Source organism: Pollicipes pollicipes, unplaced genomic scaffold, assembly GCF_011947565.3.
Source record: "Pollicipes pollicipes isolate AB1234 unplaced genomic scaffold, Ppol_2.1 Scaffold_4881;HRSCAF=5763_pilon_pilon_pilon, whole genome shotgun sequence".
Taxonomy (NCBI): domain Eukaryota; kingdom Metazoa; phylum Arthropoda; class Thecostraca; order Pollicipedomorpha; family Pollicipedidae; genus Pollicipes; species Pollicipes pollicipes.
The window spans coordinates 55,319,158-55,327,368 of record NW_023596576.1 but is presented as its reverse complement, the minus strand read 5'-3'; positions in this window follow the sequence as shown (position 1 = coordinate 55,327,368).

Below are 8,211 nucleotides of genomic sequence, written 5' to 3'. Positions count from 1 at the left end.
TCTATGCAAACGGCGTCCGCGAAGCAGTCTTTTAAGAATGTATATGAACGACGCTGGCGAAGCAGCCTTTTAGGAACGTACGCGAGCGACGCCGGCGCAACAGCCTTTTAGGAATGTATACGAACGACACCCGCGAAGCAGTCTTTTAGGAATTTGTGCGAACGACGCTGGCGAAGCAGTCTTAGGAATGTATGCGAAAGGCGCTAGTAAAGCAGTCTGTTAGGAATGTATGCGAACGGCGCCGACGAAGCAGACTTTTAGGAATGTATGCGAACGTAACCGAGCACACGAGAAACAAGACGGCTAGCTAAGACCTATGGGCTTCTATGTGCCTTGTCAGAATACGGTCGCACGGGAAAGTAGGTCTGGAATACAGAGGGGCGCTTGGGGTTTCATCAGCTGGTAAATATAAACGAGTCATGCGCGTCCGTTTATGCTCAGTTTGGAATCGGATCACCTGAAACAAATGGTGAGGATGGGAATCGTGGCCGTGTCGCACAGCCGTGCGCAGAGAGACAGCCGTGCAGGGTGCCTGACCGGACCTGTCATACCGCCCACTGACCCATCACCCCAGCTCTGTGACTCCGTCTGTGGGCCGATAACGGACAAGCTGTAGCCCCCCCCCCCCCCCTGCCCTGGCCTGGCCTGGAGCCCTGGAGCCCTGGAGCCCCCCCCCCCCCCACCCCCACCCCCCATTGTCGAACTGCATGCCCCAACGCCGTCCGCCTCGCAGACTGGCCAAGGAGCTCCGCAAGTACGCATTGCTGTTAGGAGACAGAAGCGTCCCCGCAGCACCGCCAGAGGCGAATCTGCTCAAGAACGGGCAGCCCCGGTCGGCGTTACAGCCCACCAGCAGGTCGGACAAGCCGAGCACGTCGCATTACCGAAGCAAACTTCAGGAAGCATATTTTTAGGACATAGCGGAAAGGAATGGGAAGTACTTGTAACGCTTGATCTCATTTCGCGTTAGTGCGTCCCCGATGAGGAAAACACTATCAAAGTTTAACATGAGCCTGAACTCTATTATTGCAACGTGGAGACGGCAGACGTGCGAGTTGAAAGTTTAAAACCACCGCATCTGCCTCCAATGAAATCAGTACAAATGCGGTGTTTTCTATGAAAACGCACTCACCGAAGTGCACAGATGTGAGTGCCGAACTGTGGTTTCTGATGTAGTTGAGGAAGTGATTGCGCACCTTTTCATTGCAGAAAAGTTTCCAGCATGCTGTGGGCTGCTGAGCTATGCGTGAACTCACCACTGAATGTGGTCTGCAACTGTTACAGTCAATAAATAAGCTGACTGGCGGCCGCGAGGTCACTGGTTAAGTCACAGTCCAGATCAAAGTAAACGATTATGAACAGCTTGCCGCCAGCTACATAACAAGCTTGCCACCGCCTTCGTCAACGTTGGCAGCAGATAAACGCCGCCTGCGCAGGGTCGCTCACCGTTAAGTCACTCAACACTCACGGTCGGTCATGCAGATGTAATGTGGATGGGCGCTGGATTCGGTGCGGCAGTCGGACCGTATTGGGTCGGCCGTCGGTAGCTCATTGGCGTCGTACTGAAGGTGAAGGCATTTTTCTATGCTGAACGCCTGGTTTTTGTACACTTCCTCCTCCCGATGATTTTTGAAGTAGTTGTATCTGCAAGGTATGCCTTTGTGAGCGCAAAGATGTCGTCCACCCATCACAACACCATGCAGCACAGTTGTATCACAAATGACCTGATGAGCCGATGATTGGACAGTATTCACTGCAAGGTCAATATTGACTTGACCGATTGGTGACTTCAGACATGATTTTCAAAGGCAGCTCGGACACGATCCGTCACGGGACGACTATGAGCTGCTCAGACAGGACAAGGGCCAAACCACAAGCGCCAATACGCCACAGCAGGCTAAGGATCATTATAATGAGCTTCATCATGTATATATCTAGTACGAATGTTTCGTATATTTTTGACATGTGGAATTGTGTCTATCTTGTTTGATGCTGTTGGCAGGGCTTTTTAATAATTTTTATTTTTAGGCCAATCAAATGTTACGAAACAATATGTAAATCATTTTTAAAGGGAGAGATCTACATTTGCATGCGGTTTTGAACTGAAGCAGCCATCCTGGAGACCATTTAGTGCAGTTTGCAGCTCGCCATTGTTCAGGCATAAACCTCTCTAGTTTCTGACCTACATACCCACAAAAACGTGCAGGGTTTTCCGTGCAGATTATTTCAAGGCCACCCAGGCGTCCGTCGCGCTAAAATATCATTCAAGTCTTGTCATTCCATTCACCATGTGGCGATTCAGGCAGATAAAAAGATGATTGTTGAGTCATTCATATCAGGCGTTCATGGGCACGGTTTTCACATATAACGGCTGTCTATTGGCTCTCAATCAATGTTATGCGTTGCGTAATGTACGGTGACGCAAACAGACAATTCCCGTAAGAGAAACTGTGTTGTCCAGAGCAGTCTTTTCACTTTAAAGTATGCTTATAGGTATAACTTAGCTTATTTCATCATATATGATGCTTGCTTTAATATCTTTCAATGTGAAGCATTCCCTTTAACCCGCGATCGGCTGAGGGTCTAAGACAAACGCGCCCGACCAAGGGGGAGGGGGATTTAACTTTCCCCGGGATCCCCAGCTTCCAGACGCCGTGCAAGAAAAATAAATGATTGCCTGACACGAAAGTCAACGTCAGTCATGCTGTGAATTTTAATTGAAAGGTCTCTCAAAGAAACCTGCTCCCTAATTTCACACACACACAGAAAGAGAGAGAGAGAGAGAGAGAGAGAGAGAGAGAGAGAGAGAAGAGAAGAAGAGAGTAGAGAGAGAGAGGAGAGAGGAGAGAGTGAGAGATACCTATAGCGCGAGATAGAGAGCGATAGATATGACGAGAGAGAGAGGATAGAGGAGAGAGAGAGCGGAGCTCTCGAGAGAGCTATATAGAGAGAGACGAAGAGCTACTATAGAGAGCCGTAGAGGTCCGATGCGAGAGAGAGCTCTTCTCTCTTTCGCCCCCCGAGCGACGGCTCTCTCTCTCTTTCTCTCCGAGAGTGGAGGATGAGAGAGAGAGAGCGAGGATCTCGCGAGCGTCTTGTGAGCGAGAAGAGAGCGAGCTCGAGAGAGAGCGAGACGAGAGAGAGAGACTCCTGAGACGCTCTCTCTCGAGAATGAGATTCGGATGGCTCACTCGACCGAGCGGAGACGTCGGAGAGGAAGGTGAGCGAGAGAGAGAGAGTTTCACTCGGGTTCATGCGGGGTAAACGTCTAGGCCTAGGTATCGCGAGAGAGGTTCATTTCTAGGCAATCTTTCTTCAAAACTGAGGCAACAACGGAGTATAAAACGAAGCGAAGCCATTTATCTTTGAAACGGATTCATAGACAGTATGATATTTTACTTCAGAATGAGGACTAATCCATTGAATTTGGAGTTGATTTGAAGGTCACGCCAATATGTTTAGATGGTACACATGCTTTAAAAGGTCCCACCTTTTTGTACTTTTTGCCCATTGTTACATCGGACGCGTGCGATTTGATGAGTACTACCGGTTTTCTCGCAATCTTTCCGTATAGTTCAGAATTTCCATTTAAAGTGGTCAACCCCGCGGGAGAAATCTCATTTGACTCCATGATCATGAATTTCATACACTTCAAGTGTTTTTCTTTATTCAACGTGTGTGTTCTGTAATGCTGGTAACACACCAATGTGTCCAAATGCTTGTGCAATGACTGCTACGAAAGCCTGAAACACTCTGCTTAAACAAGAATACATGCGAACATGAAGCTGTCATCCCGCGAATTAAACAACACGATATACTATGATTTCTATTTTCCCCTGTGGCGCTCACCATAGCGGATCTTGTCGACGTGCACTTTGGCTTTGGGAATGGGAATATCACATGTCCCATGCGATGCACTGATTCAATTTTAAACGAATACCAATACCGATAACATGTCCTTGCCCGCTGTGCCAATCACAAACGTCCTTTGAAGCGGGGCGCACGCTGGTTGTCATACTGATGCGGGTTGCCACACCTCTAAAGACGGGGCGACTATTTTGGGGAGAGGATTTCAAGGTTACCTTGAAGTTTATGACGTCATAATAACGCCATCCAAATCCCGTTATTCCATAAGTCATGCGGCGACCAAGGCCAAAACAAATATGAAGGCCGCGTCGTTCAAATCTGGCATTAGTGGGCGCGATTTCCAGATATAACGGTCGTCGATGGGCTCTCAACCAATGTTGTGCAACGTACGATGACGTAAGGCAACGATGACGTATCGAGGCGCATAGTTACTAAACAGAAAAATTGTGTTGTCCAGAGCAGTCTTTTTCGCTTTCAAGCATACGAATAGTTACACATGAGCTTGTTTCATCATGTCTGATGCTGGCTCGTACATCTTCAAATGTGAAACATTTCCAATAATGTGTAGCTTTTAACTAACAACAAAGCGATTTCAGTTGGAATTACACCAAATTACATTCACCTAGATCAGGTGAAAGGGCCAATGCGAAAGCTTCCTTTAAGAGGTAAATCCTGACGCTCATCTCGAAGCGCTAAGTAACAGGGACGGCAAACGAACCTTTCATGGGCTTCTTAAAGGTCGGGGTAGATCACTGATCTAGAATGGCCCAGGATAATCTTTTGTTGTTAGCGACGTACCACCCAGGGTGAAATATTAGCGTTTATTTGAATTCAAAGGCCGAAGCAATTTCTTACATTTTTGAACGGCATGACCTTCTCAAGTTCAAACAAGGCCGCTGACGAAAAATGAACACCAGTGACTTTTGGCATAGAACAGATATTTAGGTTCAAGGCGGTTGCATGAGGACGTCTTCCGGCATACTGAACACGGAACTTGAGTTTTGCCTTGCCTTATCGTATTTGACCTAAAGGACCTGTGAACCTCAGATTTTTACACAATTGACATCACATACAGACCAACCCACCCTGTGAATGTGGTGTCTTTAGCTCTCTGAGTTTTTTAGATATTAGGGGATTAAATTGCCCCCCCCCCAACCGAACAAAAGTTTCTTAACCGGTGAACCGCCTGCGTGTTTATCTGATGCATGCCAAAGAATCACCCAGGTTTTTTGGAAGTGTCAAATATGAATGAGTCATTCGCAGTGAAATTTCCCGCTGAACTGCGTGATTTTTCCCAACTCTAACAGAGGTAAAAAAGGCAACGGTACCCTTTACATCGAAATATGGGTAAAGAAAATACGGGGAAGCAAGCAGCAAGGTGGAACACGGTGAATGTCATGCGCTCATCTTGGGCCAAGTCCGATTCAGAACCACCTTGGCAGTTATAGATAAAATGGACCTTGAGCATCCGGTGAGGAACACAGGTGGGGGCAGTTAGCTGATTGGATCCTTGGCTTGCATACCATGAACCATGCGCGTAAATCGAGGGTCCTAAGTTGCGTTGCCATCTGAGGTTTGAAGTCCCTTTTTATACGCTGCTTTTGCGCTTGAATTCATGGAGTATATCATCCATGGATGTCGCCGATGGAGGGGAAGTGGGGAGCGGGCGGGGGGGGGGGGGGGGAGAGGATGTTCGTGAAATAATCCATTTATCCAGCGATTTTTTCAGCGGCGAGTTCCGACTTCCCTGAAAAATGTTCTCAATGTCAGTTGTGGCATAAGAAAACCAAAAATGACCTTTGTTTTGCAAAATAATGTGACCTTCAAGGTCAAAAGCTGGGTAAAAAGACGGGGAACTCGATATCACCCAAAAATAACCGGCCAATTTTCAACTTCAACAAGAAAGAACTCGCGTACGTGCAAAAATGAGCTGCTCTCTCAACGTCACCCAAGGTAAAATTGGCTTCTAGTTTTTGGGTGATATGAATTTCCCCGTCCTTTGAGACCGCGTTAGATCTTGAATGGTGACCTTGAGACGGACGCTAGCTCGGCCGGACGCTAGCTCTTTCTGTGATAAATGCTCTAATGTTTGGAAGTTAAAAATCGGCCGGTTGTCCCGTCCTTTGAGCTCGCGTTTGACCTTTGAGGGTGACCTTGAGAGGTCAGGACTTTTTGACGCACGCTAGTTCTTTCTTTGGTGAATGTTCTGAGCTTTGTAAACTACAAATCGGTTGGCAACCTTTGGGCGGTGTGGAGCTCCTCGTCCTTCGAGCCCGCATTTGACTTAGAAGGGTGAACTTGAAAGGTCAGGATTTTTTGACGGACGCTAGTTCTTTCTGTGTAGAATATTCTGACATTTGGAAATTGAAAATCGACCGATAATTTTTGAGTTATATCGAGTTCCCAGTCCTGTGACCAAGCTTTTCACCTTGAAGGCCGCGTGATATTGCAAACTAAAGGTCATTTTTGTGTTATTATGCCACAATTGACCTTGAAACCATTTTTCAGGGAAATCAAAACTCGTCGCTGAAAAAATCGCTGAATAAATCGCTAACTTCACGGACATGGGGGAGGGGGGGGGGGGCAAGGAGGACGGGCTCAGACCTTCCTGGACTACTTTTGCGGGCTTGTTCTTGGCGGTGCCGACGCAACTCACTGCCCTTGCGCTAATGATCAGCTCCCTGTTGTGTGGTGGAACAAAAATACAAATTGACTTATCAGGAGTTAAGACGCGTTGCATGCATGTTTGTAAAACTGAAATCGTAACCCAAAAATTTTCAAAATATTTTAGATAGGCCGCACACAGCTCTTAAAAAAACAGCTCAACAAACTGAGAAATCTATGCTGATTTGGCAATTGTACACAGGAATGTAACAAGTGGTCAATCTTAAGTGAACTATTCCACATTTGTTTGTGGTTATGAACTGAGATAGCCACTTTTGAAATGATAAATGATTCCTTGCAGTTCCCTGCTATGTCCTCTCTAAAGCTTCAAACCCTCCCGTTTCCCATGACCTTATGTGGACTATTTTGCACCGCTTAAATTAAATTCACCCAGATATGCATGACATCATAGAAACGTCACAAGAATTCCGCCTGATCAACGGTTATACTGTGTTGAAGGCCAAGCAAAATGTGATCATTGACTTATTCGTACCTTGGGTACGTCAGCGCAAACTGAAGCATCGGCAGACGAGCAGTTGGCTTTCTACGAGCTTAATGTGTCAAATGCAAGTCTCGATTACGATCCGCGCATTGAGATATAGCACACAGGCGCCAGGGCAGCTCTTCCAGTTATGACAGCTTGGTTATAACGGGAATCAAACATTAAAGTAGCGCCTTAACCAAGAATACAAATGCCAGTAAAAATTTACTGTCACGGTCAAATATGCATGCGCACCATGAGTGAGGGCCAAGTCACGTTACGCAGAGTACTTCAAATTACATCAAAAGTTACAAATGACGTTCTTCCATAATATTTGATGCTTGCCTCAACATCTTCAATGTCGACCAGCCCCTGGATAGCCACAAGCGTCGCCCCACCGCTGTATGCATCGTGTCAGCAAACACTGAAGCAGCTATGCATAGCTAGTAAATGCATAGCTTGTACCATGAACCTGCATATATATTACCATTAACCTGGATAGATATTACCAAAGCCTGCAGAGATATTACCGTTAGCCTGCATAGATATTACCATTAACTTGCATAGATATTACCAATAACCTGCATAGATATTACCAATAACTTGCAAAGATATTACCATCGATATCACCACTAATATATCATTTCCACCATCATCGTCATTATCACATGCGACGATCACAAAACTCACTGATGAGTCTGAACTGCAACGATACATATTGAATCTGTAGATAAACATTGTGTTTAAGTAATTCACCGCTTGTCCGCATCTGCATCTTTGGACGCACATCACGTTTGAACACATCCCACTCTTGGACACATGTCGCCATTGAAAACATCTCACCCTGGAACACATCTCACACTTATGCGCATCTCACCCCTGAACACATCCCACTCTTGGGCATATGTCGCCATTGAAAACATCTCACCCTGAAACACATCTTACACTTATGCGCATCTCACCCCTGAACGCATCCCACTCTTGGGCATATGCATTATTGTATATATGTATACATATGTATATCTGCACTCATGATATATATATATATATATATATATATGTTTGCAATGATGATGCATATATGTATATGTATATATATATATATATATATATATATATATATATATATATATATATATATATATATGCTGGTGCACTGCTCAGCAAAAGCTAACTTATGTATGTTAGTACACTATTCA